This window comes from Callospermophilus lateralis, chromosome 15 (genome assembly GCF_048772815.1).
Source record: "Callospermophilus lateralis isolate mCalLat2 chromosome 15, mCalLat2.hap1, whole genome shotgun sequence".
In the NCBI taxonomy this organism is placed as follows: Eukaryota; Metazoa; Chordata; class Mammalia; order Rodentia; family Sciuridae; genus Callospermophilus; species Callospermophilus lateralis.
Window position 1 is genome coordinate 36,601,300 of NC_135319.1, and position 19,295 is coordinate 36,620,594.

At 33.4% G+C, this 19,295-nt stretch overlaps 1 protein-coding gene across 4 annotated transcripts in view; it reads right to left on the reverse strand.

The window, feature by feature from the left end:
* Jmjd1c (jumonji domain containing 1C) overlaps window positions 1-19,295 on the reverse strand; it is a 287,493-nt gene that overhangs the window by 193,790 nt on the left and 74,408 nt on the right. The window contains exon 1 of one of the 4 annotated variants that reach the window (XM_076834246.1): window positions 6,725-6,741. The exons of the other annotated variants lie outside the window; for them this stretch is intronic. The gene's annotated coding sequence lies outside the window, so the exon portion shown is untranslated. Of the gene's footprint in view, window positions 1-6,724; window positions 6,742-19,295 lie in introns of those variants that run through there. 4 annotated transcript variants of the gene reach the window in all.

Genomic DNA, 19,295 nt, shown 5'->3' on the forward strand with positions numbered 1-19,295 from the left:
TTGAAAAAAAAAATTGTTCTTATAAAAAAAAAAAAAAACAATAACAATAGATTCCTGTGTACTCCTCATCATTAAGCTGCAACAATTTTCAAGTAATGGTTAATTTTGTTCCAACCATTTTATATATATGTGTGTGTGTGTGTGTGTGTGTGTGTGTGTGTGTGTGTATAATCTTAAACTGCAATCCGCCAGCATTTAAGTTTTCCAGATTGGGTGTTTTGTTTGTTTGGGGGTCTGTTTAATTAGAACCCAAATAAGGTCCACTTATTTCCTTTAGTTGATATGCCTCTTAAATTTGTTTGTGTATGTGTTCCTTAGGACTGAACCCAGAACGCAAGAGAGCTCTACCACTGAGCTAAATCACCAGAAACGCACCCACCCCCTTATTTTTTTATTTTGAAACAGGGTCTTACTAAATTACCCTGAACAACCTGGAACTTGTGATCTTCCTGTATCAGTCTCTGGAGTCACTGGGATTATGGGTACCACACCAGGCACAGCTACACATCTGTTTTTATTTATAGGTTTTACCTCCTCTCTTCCCCCTGCAATTTTATTGTTTAGGAAATCAAGTCATTTGTCCCATATAGCCTTCAATTATCTGTATTGTGCTGACTATTCCTCTATGCCATTTTAAAACATGCTCCACTGTCCTTGTATTTCCTGTAATTGTTCAATCTAGAGTCTTAATTAAAGTTAGGGTTGTTAGAGAAAAAAATCACATATAGTACTGCGTTATCAAGAGGCATATTGTCTGATTATATCTTTATGTGGGTATTGTCTGATTATATCTTTGTATGGTAACAGCAGACAAAGATGACTGCTGTCTCTACCAAGAGCTATTTTGTAAAATAGTAACATTCTAACTGTATTAGAATATTATCATTAACTTTCTGAAATATGTCTATTAAGTAAAAATCCCCTCTTCAAATCTTTGCTATCCATGAGGCTATATGCCTAATTTTTATGAGTTTTTTTTTAAATAATAAGCTAGTATCCTAATTTTCTAGAATGGTGAGTAATGCGTGTTTGTTTTTTAAGGAAGGGGTCATTAGAAACTCTCTGAATTCAAACAAATGAATTTCAAATCTCTGAAGCTGTTAAGCCTATTGCTGCCAATTCTGTTTCACTGGTGCCAGTGGTTGAACCCAGGGCATCATCCACAGAAACACATGTTCTACCACTGAATCACAAAGGAGCCTCTGCTGTCATATTGTCTATCGTGGCCATAGACAGAATCTTCAAATTAGCTGTTGAGTCTTTGGTAATCTCTTAATAGCTTCCTTGATTCCATATTATGAATATGGAAAACCTTGTCCATTTCCTGCTTCAGACCACAAATCAACCATATATTCAAGGTAAATGGGAAACAGCATTCAGAAGCAACAACTTGGATGCTAGGGGTACTCATTACTCCTGAGTTAGTTGCTTTTTCTAGGCCCTTAGATAGTGGTCAGTTAGCATGACTTTACATCTATGGTTCCAAATAAAATTCTACATGGGTTTTTAGCCTATTATTTCTATATAGTTTCTCCCTTCTTGATAATTCTGCTATCCAATGACACCAACATAATCAAATCTCATTTGCTTTGTCACACAACACATATACATAGGTCTAGGAATAATACCAACACTATAATTAATAAAAATTATCTAAGGTTTTTATCTCAGTTCTTTATCCTCAGGGTATAATGCACTAGGCATATATAATTAAATTACTACGTTTTAAAATCTTTTTTTTTTTGAGAGAGAGAGAGAGAGAGAGAGAGAGAGAGAGAGAGAATTTTAATATTTTATTTTTTTTTAGTTTTTGGCAGACACAACATCTTTGTTTATATGTGGTGCTGAAGATCGACCCCGGGCCGCATGCATGCCAGGTGAGCGCACTACCACTTGAGCCACATCCCCAGCCCTTAAAATCACTTATAATAGTTGCTTCCGATGGTTATACCACTTCAGCTTCTTTGTACACTATGTTTTTTACTTTTAGTAAAAAAGTTTTTGATAAAAACTTTTTAGAATTATGTACAACACTTATATGTTCATTTTACATCAGAAAACAAGGTATATTCGGAGAAATTTAGCTATTCCTTCTATCCCTGTAGCCTAAAGTGTTAATTACAATTCCTAATTTTAAGAAACAAAAGTAGAGACAAAACATATATAACATGGACACACACTCAAATTTATTTATTAGATGAACAGCAGCATACTTCTTACTCATTTTGCTGTATTTTTACTTAAACGTGTATTTAGTAATCATGGCAGAGTAAATATTTATTTACATTTCTGTCTGTAATATCTAATTTAATACATCAATCATTTTTCATTCAGTCAGAACCATATTAAGAGATATTTGGAGTGTTTCTGTCTTTTGCTAATACAAATGGTGTGGATATGAATATAGTCTATGCACATGTAATTTTGTATTTTAGCCAAACTATTTTGGAGATTTTCTACTCCTAGGAATAGGCTTTCCTACACCAAAGAATAAGTATTTAATTTAGCTAGATATTTCAAACTATTAAAGACAGTTGTACCATTTTGGGTTTCAATAAACAACTTCTGAGAGTGCTTCCACAGGCTCACTAATTGGATGTGTTATCTGCCTGGGGGGAAGTATCTGACAGCGGGGGAGACTACCTGATAGGTAAAAATTGTCATCTTGGTATAGTTCACTCCATCTTTTCCTTTTATTTTCTATTTTATTGGCTTCTATTCATAACTTTACTCCCCTTATTCTTAATTTGGGCTTAAATTGCTCTTTGTCTCTTAAGGTAGAATTTTAGGTCACTGACTTTTAAAAATTCTAATATAAGCATTTAAATTTATACATTTCTCTCTAATCCTTGTTGAAGATACACCCAAATTGTGATTTAGTATATTTTCATAATCATTCAGTTCAAATGACTTCTGACTTTCCTTGCGATTTCTCCTTTGGCCAACAGATTATCTAGAAGTATATTGTTTAATATCTCAATATCTTTTTCCTAGAGATAATACTGTTTTGATCTTAATTTAATTCCATTGTGGCTCAAGAACACATTCTTGTATTATTTCCACCCTTTAAAGTTTCTTTAGATTTGTTTATGACCCCCCATGATGAATATACCAGGTGTACTAAAAAATAATGTGCATCATGAAGCTTTGAGGTAGTGTTCTATAAATATCTGCTGTGTTCTGAACATTTGTATCCCTCTAAAATTGAAAAGGTTAAAATTTCAATAAATGAAAAATGAGATTACTCACAAATGAGATTGGCCTCAGAGGGTTTCCTGGTCCCTTCAATCACATGATAACATTCCAAAAAGGGATTATAAATAAACTACAAAGTGGGCCTTTACTAGACACCAAATCTGCCAACACCTTGGTCTTAGAGGTCCATGGCTACATAATTGTGAGAAAAAAATTTGTTGTATAGATTCAGTTTTAAGGTATTTTGATAGTAGCCTGAATGGACCAAGACAATATTGATTAAGTCAATGTGATTGACGGATTTTTCAAATCCTCAATATCTTTTGCTAGGTTGTTTGTTTGTTTGTTTTGGTACCAGGGATTGAACTCAGGGGCACTTGAACACTGAGCCATATACCCAGCCCTATTTAATACTTTTTAATTTAGAGATAGGGTCTCAAAGTTGCTTAGGGTCTTGCTAAATTGCTGAGGCTGGCTTTAAACTCAAAATCCTCCTGCCTCAGTCTCCCGAGCTGCTGGGATTACAGGTGTATGTGCCATGGTTCCCAGCTTTCTTTGCTAGTTTTTAAAAATATTTATTTTTTTATGTAGACTAACACAACACCTTTATTTTATTGATTTTTATGTGGTGCTGAGGGTTGAATCCAGTGCCTCACACATGACAGGCAAGCACTCTACTACCAACAAGCCACAGCTCTTCTTTGCTAGTTTTTTACTGGTTTGTCTTACCAACTGCTAGTGTTAAAAAGTCTTCAACTAAAAAATTTTGCTTCAGACATTTTGAAGCCATGCTATTAGATGCATATATATGTGATTGTTTTGTCAATCTTTAACTGTTCCACTTTTCTGATATTTTCTTGAGTACTTCAGCCACAGTACATATGTGCATATTATTTTACATGGTTATATATATTTCCATTCATTCAGTGTAACTTTTCTCTTTAAAAAAAAATTAGTGCATTATATCATTCACTTTAAATCTATCTGGTAAATTTCTGATGAACCACAAACAGTTGGATCTTACTTTTTTTTTCTTATATCAATTCTGACAACCTCTGCCAGAACTGAGATTCCAGCATTCAATTATAGAGTTCAAGACTACTAATAATTACACTATTACCATTTAGTATAATTATTAATATGGTTCAATCTATCAAATTACGTGTTCTTTGCCTCTTTTTTCAGCTGTTCCTTTCTCTCTGCCTTTTTTGGTATTAACTGAATATTTTTTAGAATTGTATTTTAATTTATATAATTATGTTCTAGTAGCCACATTAAAAAAAGAAAGATATGAATGAAATTATTTTAAAATATATTTTATGGGGCTGGGGTTGTAGCTCAATGATAGAGCACTTGCTTTGCATGCATGAGGTACTGGGTTCGATCCTCAGCACCACATAAAAATAAATAAAGATACTGTATCCAACTACAACTAAAAAAAATTTTTTTAAATGTATTTTATGTAAGTCAACAGTTGTGTTCCCCAAGTGCAGGTTCATTTTCTATGGTTTCACAGTTACCTACAACCAACTGTGGTGCAAAAATATGACACAGAAAATTCCAGAAAGAAACTAAAAAGTTTTATATTGCATGCCATTTTGAGTATTATGTACAATTGTGTATCATCCCTTTCTATCATGAACCATCCCTTCATCCAGTGTATCCACACTATATATGCTACACATCCATCAGTAGCCATCTAGGTTAACAGATTGACTTTGTGGCATGATAATACTTGAATACAGGGTTGGGTACCATCTCTGTTTTCAGATATCTACTGAAAGTCTTGAAGGATATATCCTATAGATAATGGGGGACTACTATCCCTTATGTGTTCTGAATCCATCCAATGTACTTTTTATCTCTTACACATTTTAGTTTTCACTTCCAGAATTTCAATTTGTATTTGATTTTTTAAAAATATCTTTATAGATCTCAAGTATCCAAAGTTCAATCCTTCTTTTAAGTCATCCTCTGTTTAATATCCATGTCTACTAATTCTATCATCTATGTCCTTTTGGGGATGTTTTTGTATGAGATCCCCTCTCTGCCCATTATGGGGTTATTTTCCTGCTTCTGCGGTTGTTTGGTAATTTTTACCTTAATGTTAAGCATTGTAATGTTACTTTTTCATGTACTTCTGCATTTTTTAATGCCTACATTAGGTTTTGTTCCCCACAGCCACAACTTCCCCTGAGATGCAGTTAAATTGCTTAGAAACAGTTTAATACTTTTGGATCTCATTTTCAAGATTTTTTTTTTTAGATTAAGCCAGCGCAAATTTTAGTCTAGGGCTAAATTTTTCTTCCCATTATAAACTCTTCTGAGTACTCTCTCAATGTCCTGTAAATTATGAGGTTAGTCACAATAACGATTGGGAACAAAACCATTCCAAACTCAGGTGAGGTACTGGGCAATATTTGGCAATATTCCTCTCTTTTCAGTTTTTTTTTCCCTTTATACATTTATGCAACTTCTTAAAGCACATGGGCTTATTAGTTCAGCACTTAGAGAAAAATCCCTATGGAGATCTTTCTTTTTCTTCCTAACTTATTACTATCTGATATTGGTTCCTGCCAACTCTATCACCATGGCCTCCATAGACTCTCAACTTTAATTACTCAACTTATAAGACTAGAGTTTTCCCCTTGCAAAAGTCAGAGTCCTTGCTATTTAACAGTCATAACTGATAAGGATCACTATGATACAATTCTTGCTCTCAAGAAGAATTACCGTATTTCAAAAAGGCTACAAAATAAATAACAATCTATATATAAGGATAACAATCCTTACAGAAATATTACCACTGTACACCATTTTAAATTTAAGTTCATACAGTATATGTATTTACATTCTCTCATTTCATTTTTATCATCAACTTTCTCAGTTCAATCCAGTAAGTAAGTTCTTAAGTATTTTTTTACAGAGAGCGCTCTATGACCCAGAAAGATGATATGATTAACCCAATATTACATACTCAACATATGGTAGATCCAGAACTCAAGCCTGAGTCTACTTTTACACCACACATACCTCCAAAAGAAAACACTTCTTTATAATATGGATAGGAAATAACAAAGCAAAAGTTACAGTTTTAAATTATATAGATGTGATTAATTCTAACAGAAATGGGAGGTGATATTTCCTATAAAGTATGAACCCTAATAATAAAAGTGAGATATTATCAAAATTGATTTTCCAATGTGATTTATTAGGAACTTATTAAATATTGGTGGACTAAATAAATGAAAGGGATGAGTGAATGAAACAATGTGGGTAACAGTTTTCTGATGTCAGATTTTAAAAAGAACATATGGAAAGAGGAAAACATAAGAATGTTCACAAATTACTATAAATCTTCTAAGAACATTGCCAGAATAAACTAAATTTCATAAACCAAAAAAGGAAAATCATATAGGTCCACTGGCTGCATAAATGTAAGAGGATGAACTAAGAAGAAACAGGAATATTACATGGGAAAGATGATGTAATATTAACAGATGCAGAGAGAATAAAGAACTACTCACACCTCCTGCTTTGCATCCATCTTCTCCACCAAGGAGAATTGAGTAGAAAACTGGAAAAGGTAAAGAAACATAGTTAAAAAGTAAATGAAGTTGAAATGAGAAAAGAAGACAGCAAGGGAATACCTAGCCAATTTCCAAATTAGATTTTGTCTACAAAGTCTAAATAATCGAAGGCCTGAATTAGGCATGCACTTTCAATATGTTTAAAACAGCACAGAAAATAAAAACAATCTCTAAAATGAACTGTTTTTGGAAACAAAAATGATGTTTTCTTTTTCTTTTCTAGTACTAGGGATGGAACTAGGGATGGAACCCAGGGCCTTGCACCAATTAGGCAAACACTCTACCACTGAGCTATATCCCCAGTCCTATTTTATTTTTCATAGGCTGGCTCAAATTGATGATCCTCCTACCTCAGCCAAGTAATTAAAACTGTGGCATGTGCCACCATGCCCAACTGAAAAGAATATTTTCTAGAAAATATACATAAAAGAAGTCTTAAAGGCTCCTACTGATCCATTAATACTAACCTACCAAAAGTCCAAAACGATTATTTGCAAGAAGGCTTGAAAGCATTAAGAAAAAGGTTATCCAAGAGTAAATTTTATTTTACTACAATCAATGCTAAATTTTCACTATCAATACATTTCTTCTTAGTGTTATAGGCTAGTGTGAATAATACACTAGACTTTTTTTAAAAGCAAAATTTGTGGGGTAAGATTCTGAATATATGAGGAGTAAAATGATAAAATGTAAGCTCCCATTAAAAAGAGCAAAATTAGATAATCACAGGTGGATAAACAACCATAACCCACAACATTAACTAAAAACTAAAATAAAACAGAATAACTTCAAATATATGTCACTGATCTCTTATGCTTTACTCAAAATACTCAGATGATACAAAACTCAGACTATGAAATGAACATAGGACTCAAAGTTAAGAATAATTATTAACATGTTAGATGATGAGGATTCCAAGATGTGACAAATTAAAAAATGAACAGAATAGGCCAATATTAAAATAACAGAAATAATAGTGGTAGCTGGCTTAATGAAATAAATCTAAACTGTGGATGAGGAACGCTGACAATCTCTTCAATTTATAACAGAGAAGCCCCCAAAGGCTCAAAAGTTAATTGTGGGTAAATTAAGGCTAACAGAAAAACTAACAGTAGTCTGCCTTAGCAGCGGCCAGACTCAATAATCTCTTTCTTACTTTTAGCCTAACAACACTTCCTCTCTCATTTTGGTAGAAATTTATTTCTTAGAGAAGGTTAACGCAGTTCTCTGAATTCAGAAGCCTATTAAATCAGGTCAAGGGCAGAGATTTATTACTGAAACAGGAAGACTAGGTGAAAGTTTTCTAATGAAATAAGTTTATGACAAGACCCTCCCCTCCACTCCCAGTTTTCTTTCTTCAATGGTAGAAACTTGGAAAGTCAAGCAAGAAAAAGGTCGATTTCTCTGGGAAATCTGACCAGTTTAAGCTAAAAGAGCTAAATACAAAGACATCAGATTTTCTAAGAAAAATCACTTGATTTCAAATAGATAAGATTAAATTTACATTCATCATCACATGCTCAGAGTTCCCAAATTGCTTTTTTACTGTTACCTATTAAATATTACTAATGAGAATTATCAGATATTTCATGTGAAGAAAACATTAAATATAAAACAAGAGTGTGTGTGTGTGTGTGTGTGTGTATGACCATTTGGAGAACAAAAAAGGGTTTTAGGAAACTAAATGTTGATAGAAAAATGAAAACCACAATAGAAGGTTTAGAAAATGAGACGGAAAATTTTTCTCAATAACTAGAACAAAAAGAGAAAGTATGATTTACTATCTGGTCCCAAACATTTCAGAAAAGAGCAATGAATGAATGAAAGAATGAATAATTCAGAAAGTAGTGAAATTTAGAAATAATTTAGAAAAATTTCCAGAAGTCAAACTCATAAATTGCCAAACTAAAAAAAAGCAACTCCCAATAGCTAAAAACAATGAATGAAAGACATTGTACATCTAGGGGCATTATTGTGACCTTTCCAAAGCAGACAAGAAAAGATCCCACCAACTTCTTTCATATAAAACAGCAAAAAGGAGAACATCATCTGATTTTTCAAAACTAAGATCAGAATCTGAAAGACACATATCAATACCTGGAAATTTCTGAAGAAAAATAATTTCCAATCTTTACTCCAGAATTCTATATCCACTATCTAGTCATACCTCAGTCAAGTTTGAGGGTAGAATAAGGATACTATTAGATTAACAAGACATAAAAAATTAATAATAATCCTAAAACTGGAGTGGTGGTGCGTGTCTGTAATCTGTGACTCAGAGACTGAGGCAGGATAAGAAGTTCAAGACCAGTTTCAGCAATTCTTGGGAGTCCCTCAGAAACTTTACAAGAACCTGTCTCAAAAAATAAAAAGGGCTGGGGATGGGGCTTGGTGCTTAAAGCATCAATTCCCAGTACCAAAAGGGCAGTGGGGGGAAGGAGATAACAGAAGATTAAACAATGTACATAAAGCATTCAGTATAGTAGTGCCTCATAATAAGCTTCATATAGCCTTATTTTTTCTTTGGCCTCCAGCTATTTTTTTAGTTGTAGACGGACAGACACAATATCTTTATTTATTTATTTTTATATGGTGATGAGGACAGAACCCAGTGCTTCATATCTGCCAGGCAAGCACTCTACCACTGAAAACCACAATATAAGGTTTAGAAAATGAGACAGAAAATTTTTTTCAATAACTAGAACAAAAAGAATAAGAGAAAGTATGAGCTACAACAGCAGAACTCCTTCCAGCTTTTACTAGATTAATTTTCCTAGAATACCTATATATCAATCAACTTGTAAGTCTTACAAGCTCTTCATCACCAAGTCCAGAGATCAGCAAGTTATGGCCCACAAGCCAATCACTTGTTTTGTTTTTTACTGAAACACTGCTTCATTCATTTATTATCCATAAAAGATTCCTCACTTCAGCATAATAGTTAAGCGGTTGTGACAAGGTTTAAGTGTAAGGTCTGCAAAGAATGTAATATTTATTTTTTATTCCTGTACAGAAAATGTTTGCTATTTCCTGACCTTATTCAATAGCTTATCTGTGTGTACAAGGCCCTTCATACAACTAGCATGCTTAAAATAATACCCCCACTTTTTTTCTTTTGGTACTGGGGATTGAACCCAGGGTTGCTTAACCACTGAGACATGTCCCCAGTCCTTTATATTTTTTATTTTGAGGCAGAGTCTTATTAAGTTACTTAGGGCCTTATTAAGTGGCTGAAGCTGGCTTTGAAGGCAAGATCCTTCTCAGTTTACTGAGTCCCTGGGATTACAGGTGTGCACACCATGCCCGACTTTTTTTTTTTTTAATAATTATTCCACCCCCCTCATTTTTAAAAAAATTTTTTTAGTTGTTGACGAACCTTTATTTTATTTATGTGCGGTGCTAAGGATGAAACCCAATGCCTCACACATATGAGGCAAGCACTCTACCTATGAGACACAAACCCAGCCCCTCCCACATTCTTAAAAAATGAAATCTTTCTACCCAAGCTTCCCTATTTTTAATAATAGTTAAATGTTGGGGCGGTAGCGCGCTCGCCTGGAATGCTTGCGGCCTGGGTTTGATCCTCAGCACCACATACAAAGATGTTGTGTCCGCCGAAAACTAAAAAATAAATATTAAAATTCTCTCTCTCTTTAAAAAAAAATAATAATAGTTAAATGTTTATTAAAGCCCTATTATGTGCCACACACTGCTCTAGGGACTGGGTAAACAGGAGTGGACAAAAACAAGGCCACACACAGTTCTCACAGAGCATATTTTTTGGATGGCAACGACCAAAATAAGAAAAAAAAAAAAAAGTATATATCAATTGGGGATGAGTTTCAGGATGTGGATGTGGATGTGTGTGTGTGTGAGTGGGGGGGGGGGAGAGGGGGGGGAGAGAGAGGGAGAGAGAGAGAGAGAGAGAGAGAGAGAGAGAGAGAGAGAGAGAGAGAGAGAGAGAGGCGCCTAAGATGTCAGAATAACAGAGGGGTTATTATTTAATATATGACAGCCTTTCGGATAATTTAATATTTGGATAATCTTGAATTAGAGGGAGTCAGAGGGATGCTTTGGTGAAATGTAATCACCAAGAAAGGAAGTTAAGAGTGGTTGTCTCCTTAAATTTGCATCCTAGATGCCTCACTTGCTTCACTCATCTCAGGCCTGTTGTCAAGGACTTATATATCCATATAAGGACCTCCTATAAATCAAAGAGAAAAAGACAACACAACTTTTTAAATGGGCAAAAGACATGATTGGATACTTCCAGATGGAGAACATATATCTAAGATTTATGGAAAGCATTATCATATTATTCATCAAGGATATACAAATTAAAATTATAGTCAAATAACTAACAAACCATCAGAATGGCTAAACTTTAAAAGTAAATATACCTTTATTCAAAAGCCAAAAACTGGGAACAAACTCCAAATGACCACCATTTGAAGAGGAGCTGAACAGTGATCTAGTCATACAATGGAATATTACATAGCAATAAAAATAATGAACTACTAGAAAATAGAATGCCATGGATAAATTTATTTTTTAGGATTGCTATAACAAATCATCAAAAAACTTGATGGCTTAAAAAAGAAAAATGTATTCTCTCACAATTTGGAAGAACACAAGTTGGGACTCAGTCACACTTTCACAAAGAGCAAGGAAGAATTTTTCCCTAGAGACTTCAGAAGGAGGTGATGCCAACACTTTGATTGAAAATTCTGGCCTCCACAACTTTTGGGAAAGTAACTTTCTACTGTTTCAAATCACCAAGTTTGTGGTGGGTTTGTTATGGCAGGCTTAGGAAACTAATATAGTATAAAACTCACAAGTATACTGAGTTTAAAAAATTGATCCCATTTATGTAAAATTCAACAACAGGCAAAGGCAAATCTCATATTCAGTGACAGAATTTAGATTACTAGAACAAAGAGGCAACATAGATTAGGAAAAGGTACCAGATTTAAGTATGGTGAGATGAAAAACATTTTGTATTTGATCTGAGTGGTTGTTACAGTTTAGATCTGAGGTGTCCCCAAAAGCTCATGTGAGACAATGCAAGAAAGTTTAAAGGTAAAATGATTGAGTTTTGAGACCCTAATCAGTGCATTGATCCCCTGAGAGGGATTACCTTTGTAGTAACTGTAAGGTAGGTAGAGTGTGGCTGGTACAGGTGGGTCACTCAGGGTGTGCCTTTAAGGTTTATATTTTGTCCATGGTAAAGGGAATAGTCTCTCCTGGCATGATGTCCTGAGCTTCTTTCCTCTGCCACAACCTTCAGCCATAATGTTCTACCTCACCTCAGGCCCCAAGCAATGGAATCAGCCATCTATAGACTGAGACCTCTGAAACCATAAGCAATAAATAAACTTTTTTGCTAAGAATTCTTGTTTGATATTTTGGTCCCAGCGGTGAAATAGCTGACTAAAACAGTGGTAACTACATGAGTAGATAAAAGCTGTATTTTTTAAAAATCAGAGTTAATTATGTATGACATGATTTAAAAAATTAAAAGAAATAAGGAAAAGGGCAAAACAGAGCACACATCAGAATAACAACTAAGAAATAATTGCTAAATAAATTCCTATTGAGAGACTGAATAATTTTTACTATGGAGACAGTTAAGGACTACGATGGGGACAGAAAAAAACCTGAAGTCTTAGCTCCTGATCTCTCATCTGTTAAAAGAACTATATGTGGAAAGGATGGGGGGAAAACCTGAGGCTTTTAAGAGAGAGTACTAATTTGAAAGTGTCATTATGATGTGATAACATTGCTAGCAAAGGCGTTAACATCCTTAACTGTCATCCCTTAAAATCAGCATGCATATTTTTCCTTCTTCTTTCCTTTTTCTTCTCACATGTTTTAACAATCCTATTGCAAGGACCAGGATGGACCATGAGAGTACACTGCAATAATTACTGATGCCTATTGCAAGGACCAGGATGGACCATGAGAGTACACTGAAATAATTACTGATGCCTACCTATTTTTGACAAAGAAGAAATTTCTTGGGGGGCAGGGAACACACACACTCATGTCCAATATAAATATAGGCCCTAGGCCACTCCAGCAAGTTAATATAAAAAGCTAGCCCACTTCTTTTGTTCCAGTAGCAGCTTATTATTTCCTTTTGATCAGTATTGTCTCCCTTCAATAAGAGTCCCAGATATACTCTTGCCTTGTGTATGCTCTCAATAATTCAGTTTGGCCTCATTAACTTTGTGAACAGTTTCTCTTTAACTACAAAAGTGCATTTAATTCTTAGTGTTACTAAAAAAATTCAATTTAGAGATCTCAAGCCAAATAAGATCATAAGACTAGATTTTGTTTCCACACAATTTTCTCATGACTTAAATAATGCAAGTACTCTGCCCAAAATATGAGTGTGATTCTAGTATTTAAAAATACAAGAAGAGGGGCTAGGTTTGTGGCTCAGCGGTAGAGCGCTCGCCTAGCATCCTGAATTCCATCCTCAGCACCACATAAAAATAAATAAAATAAAGGTGTTGAGTCCAACTGCAACTAAAATAATAATAATAAAAAAACAAGAAGAACCTAAACATGGTTACTTAGAAAACCTCACTTAAGAATGTAATTTTTCTTTATATAAAATGACTTTACTATTAGTACATACCATCACAAGTACAGATCAGATACATACAGTTCAGAATTATAAATTTTAGTGCCATATCTATTTCTTTGTTTCTTTTCAATGTTGGGGGAGTAATATCTATCCATTATCTTTAAAAGCCAGCAGTCCTCTAAATTACATGTTCCTTCCCATGTCATAAAATCTTGTATGTGACTTTTAAGAGAAAGTACTAATTTAAAAGTGTCATTATGATGTGATAACATTACTAGCAAAGTAACTGTCAACTTAAACCTTTTATAAATTAGTTTGATCCATGTGAATTTAGCAAACCTGTATCATAGGGTGTTTGATCTTTAAATTTTAGTTTAGCATATTCTTAAACTCCTGATACTGAAAATGATGTTTATAAACACCTTTTTTAGCTTGGCCCAGGTGCACATACCTGTAATCCCTGCAACTTGGAAGGCTAATTTGATGTATCCCAAGTTCAGGTCAGCGTGGGAATTTAGCAAGATTCTCAAAACAATAAAAGGGCTGGGGATATAGATGAGTGGTAAAGCACCCTCCAACACATACTCTTTTCAATTTCCAGTACACACACAAAAAAAATCTTTTTTATTTTTTAAAGGTGACATGCACAGCAACATTTTACAAATCATAAACCTTAGAAATTAATTTAGTATATAAGCATTAAGACTTACAAAATGGCTACAAAACCATGTAAGATTATAATATTTAAAATTTTCTTAAAATCTTTCATTCCATATAGAACACAATGAAAAAGAACTGCAATGCCCTATGGAAAATCACAAAAACATCCAGTCTGACAACTGCTGATACTGCTGATTCATCATTTACATCGCAAACATTAAGGCACTCCTTTCCCCCTTTCCTGTATACTCAATCTATGAAGTTGACTAAAACAGAGCCTATAGTGTTCTTGCTGAATTCCCACAAGTCTGAGGCTGAACCCATTACATGTCTAAAAAATACTGTATTTCAGATTATAGGCTTTAACATGAATTCAAGTTCCATATAGGTTAATTGCTCTGGGGTGCATTCAATCACTATTAAGAAATCTATATTTTTAAATACACACTTACAACTAAAGAAGATATTTATTAAGAACATTAAAATAAGATTAACCTGAAATAATGTTTAAATTGTACTAGGCAAATATAATGGGTGGTGGGGGAAACACATCAAGCCTAAATAACAATTTCAATAAATAATATTCTACTCTCAAAATAGTATTCATTCAACATTTAAAATTTTTTTCAGATTTTTTAATACTGTATTTTTTTAAATTACTTGAATTCAATCCATGATTTGGACAGAAAACATAATTTTCTCAATATTTTTCAATGAGTTATTAATTTACAAATCTTTTGATATTATAAATAAAAGTTTGAGCATTTCTTTGTCATTTTACTAAACCATGAAGGGCCTGTCAAATAACAAAGAGGAAACTGTCTAGTTGAGTGATCATGCTGTGCTGGCAATTTATCAAACATCTGCTAAAGGTCAGATTTCCATTGCATGGAACCAATCAATGGAACTACACAATTTGCCCAAGCACTGTAAGAAACTAAACAAAAAAATCTACTTTACATAAGTAATGAAACATAACTTATCTTTGTGATAAATTATAGAAGTCTACCCCTTTCTTATCACAGAATTCACATTTAAAAATGCTTTAAAATATTTATTTACCTTTTCACCTAAAATTTTGTTAACTATGTTCATCAAGTATGTTTATGAAATTCCACTTTCCATCTAAAAAAAAACTAAATAATTTTAAATTTCACACTACAAAAGGTGCTGAATATCCAAATGAAAATTTAAGGATAATTTTAACAAGAAATAATTCCAAGTACGAATTTTTTTACGAGCCTGAAAATATTAGTAGGTCATTTAATTCAGTGAGAGATTCATACTGCAACTAATTCACATTCACAGAGAGTTTACAAGAAGATATACTGTTAAACTAAACTTGTCACAGGAACATTCAGTTTTTTTGTGATCTCAGTGCCTAATGTCACCTACTATTCAAATTTCTCTTTTTACCCCTATCATATTAAAAACATTCCATAGCCTATGATTCAAGGAACTTTACTAATTATTTAAACAAGTGTTGAATACAACAGGTTACCAAAGAATATTACAAGAGGTGTGCTTAAGTGTTTGTATATATGGGTGAGGTATATTAAATTACAGGGTTTTTTCAGGGGAGGGAGTTACCAGGGATTAAACAAACCCAGGGGCATTTTACCATTAAGCTATATTCCCAGCCCTTTTTAAATTTGAGACAGGGTCTCACTAAATTGCTAAGGCTTACTTGGAACATGCCATCCTCCTGCCTCAACCTCCAGAGCAACTAAGTTACAAGTGTGCCACCACACTTGGCTCTGCTTTTTTTTTTTTTAAGATAAAAAATATTAAATATAAATTTAAGGGTTAATTACTTTTGCCTTCGAGAATGCTATGCAGTTAAATAAACAAAATGATGCCAATTTTTAATATAATCATATAAATAGAGAAAAAAATAATGCTAAAGATTTAAAATATGCCCTTTTATATAAGATTGACAATTATGAACAGATGATTTTAAATCCTGGATTAAAACAATTTGCTAAGGGGATGAAGGTACAGAATTCAGTGGTAGAGTGGGTGTTTAGCTTATAAGAGGCTCAGGGTTCAACTGCCAGCGCTCAATTTTTTAATAAAAGAAAAAACTAAAATTCTTTGTCCTATGACCCTCAAGGAATTAGGGAAACAAATTTGAATGATCAAGCACTATTTGAAGCTTTAAAAAAAAAAAAAAAAGGTTAAGGGGGATGAGGTTGTAGTTCAGTGGTAGAGTGCTCACATGGTACGTGGAAGGCACTGGGTTCAATCCTCAGCACCACATTTAAAAATATATATAAAACTAAAGGTATTGTGTCCATTTACAGCTCTCTCTCTCTCTCTCTCTCTATATATATATATATATATATATATATATTTTTTTTTTTTTTTTTTTTTTTTTTAAAGGTTGGGGTTGGGGTTGTGGCTCGATGGTAGAGTGTTTGCCTAGCATGTGTGAGGCACTGGGTTCAATTCTCAGTATCACATATCAATAAAGTCCACTGACAACTAAAAAAAATTTTTAAAAAGGTTAATGTTAACACTTTCAGATAACATTAAGAATCTTGCACCTCATTTAAAAACATCAACATTTCCAGGCACAGTGATGCACACTTGTAATCCCAGTGGCTCAGGAGGCTGAGGCAAGAGGATCCAGAGTTCAAAGCCAGGCCCAACAACTTAGGGAGAAACTTAGCAACATACTGTCTCTAAATAAAATACAAAAAAGGAGCTGGAGACATGGCACAGTGGTTGAGCGCCCCCAAGTTCAATCCCCAGTACCAAAAAACAAACAAACAAAAAACCAATTATTAACTAGGAGAAACAGATGGACAATAAAACCATTTCTGCAATTACATAAAGAACTTCTATCAGGGCTGGGGATGTGGCTCAAGCGGTAACTCGCTCGCCTGGCATGCGTGGGGCCCGGGTTTGATCCTCAGCACCACATACAAACAAAGATGTTGTGTCCGCCGAGAACTAAAAAATAAATATTAAAATTCTCTCTCTCCCCCTCTCTCACTCTCTCTTTAAAAAAAAAAAAAAGAAAACTATAAAAAAAAAAGAACTTCTATCATATTGGTATGTGTAAATTATTTCCTTTCAAACAATGAAAACCCAAAGAACTTAGTTCTAAGTTGGATCCTAAACAATCCACTCCTCTGGCAATACTGCAAGACAAATGTAAGCTACTAATAACATTTAACCAGAATAAGTAAGTAATCACATCATTTTTCTGGTTAACACAAGACAGGTTTTTATTTTTCAATGAACTACTCAAGGACATAACTCTGTTCCATTATCCTTTACTACAGTTTTTAAAACTTACAATTCTTTAAAAAAAAAAAAAAAGATGGAAGTCTGGCACTACGTTACATATTTTCCAAGAATATTATCACAGAAAGATAAATAATGTTTAGCTAATGTTTAGCTTTTAAGGATCTTACATCAAAATCATATTGTTTTTATTTTATCATAGTAGCTCAAATATTTCTACATGCATCAAAATCCCACTGAGGATTTTTAAAACACAGAATATTAAATCACCTTCATAGTTTCTGACTCAAAAGATCTGAGATAGAACCAAAGAATTTGCATTTCTAATACTTCCCTGGTAATGCTGTGGACCACAATCTGAAAGTTGCCATAGCATAAGATACTTATACCAAGCAGCCTGATGAAATAACAATCTATCGTATATATAATTTTAAATTAATCTCATGTAAATAACACTTAAGAGGTACTAAGTTGTTATTACAAGATTACTCCACAATTTTCCATTACCAATAATAATAACACTGAATTTTATTACTTAAAATATTACAAGAAATAAAACAAGTATCCTTTTAGTCTCATTTTTCCTTGATGGCTCAAGGGAAAAATAGGTCTACAGGATTTTTGTTTGTTTTTTTTAAATCCATGACCAAACCACCAATTTCTATATGCTTATTATATATCAGACACTACCATTAGCTGACACTACCATTAGCTGAATTACAAACAATAACAGACCACCCTGTTGAAAAGACATATGTAAACAAATGATTGCAAGAATATCATGAAGGAGTTTTTTGCTTCCTGTATATTTCAGACCACCACTACCCCCATGACAATGAAAAATCTCCATAAAACATATTTTAGGTGGTGGAATTTTTAAGCCAAAAGCTACTAAGACATATAGCAATTATTGAGCCAAGAAATAAAAGTTAAGAAACACAGAAAGATAAATAAGCAAAGCACTATCAGTTACTTTTTGCTGGGAGGTTGAAAGACAATCAATTGTCACTTCTCCAGAATAGATTTAACAAAGTCCAAATCTAGTGTCCACCAAAGATAAAGACCATGATAAACTCTTTTAATTGGGTTAGATTTCCAAAAGGCTGTACCCTAAGAGCAAGAATGACCCAGAAGTTAATCAGTTTTTATATGGTTTGCAGTCCAGCTTTAAATAATCAATGTGGCTCAGAAAAAATCTCAAATCATAATGGGGATAAGGCAATCAGAGATAATCAAACTTCTCTTGTCAGCAAGCACCTGCAGAAAACACAAATCCTCTCTGGAAAAAGAGAAGATGATTAAGCTTTCAAATACAGGTCACAGCACAAAATCAAAGAGAACTAAGCACATAAGACCATCAACATGAAGAAAACTCAAAAGAATCAGTAAATGACAAAAATTACTTATAAATATCCCCATAAAATCAAATGTTAACAAAAGTACTACATATCAAAAATTCGCAGAATATAGCTAAAGAAATATGGGAAATGTAAAGTCTTTAATGCATATATTTAGAAAAGAATGGAAAACAATGAACAAACATTCCACCCTCAAGAAATTAGAAAAAGAACTACAGAAATAAAGTACAAAACTAACATCCAATAAGGAAGACTGATAAAACCAAAACTTTCTTTTTTTGAAAAGATGAGTAAAACAGATTAAAAATCTTGACAGGAAACAAAAACAAAACAAAACCCAGGAAGACACAAATAACCAATAACCAGAATGAAAAAGGAGAGAAATAAAGTTGATCTTACAGACACTGCTCAGTACATGTGCAAATTTAAATGACAAAACTACAGCAAAGCAAAAAAATTATTGACGTAAAAATTTAGTTAGCAATTATTTCTAAGTAGAAGAAAAGTTACGATGATTGAGAAAGTAGAACTGGGAAATTTTCTGGGGTGCTTGGTAATGTTCTATGCCTTGATCTGAACAATGGTTATAAAGGTGTTTGTTTTACAATAATTGATCTACACATTTTTACTTTGTTGGTAACTGCTATG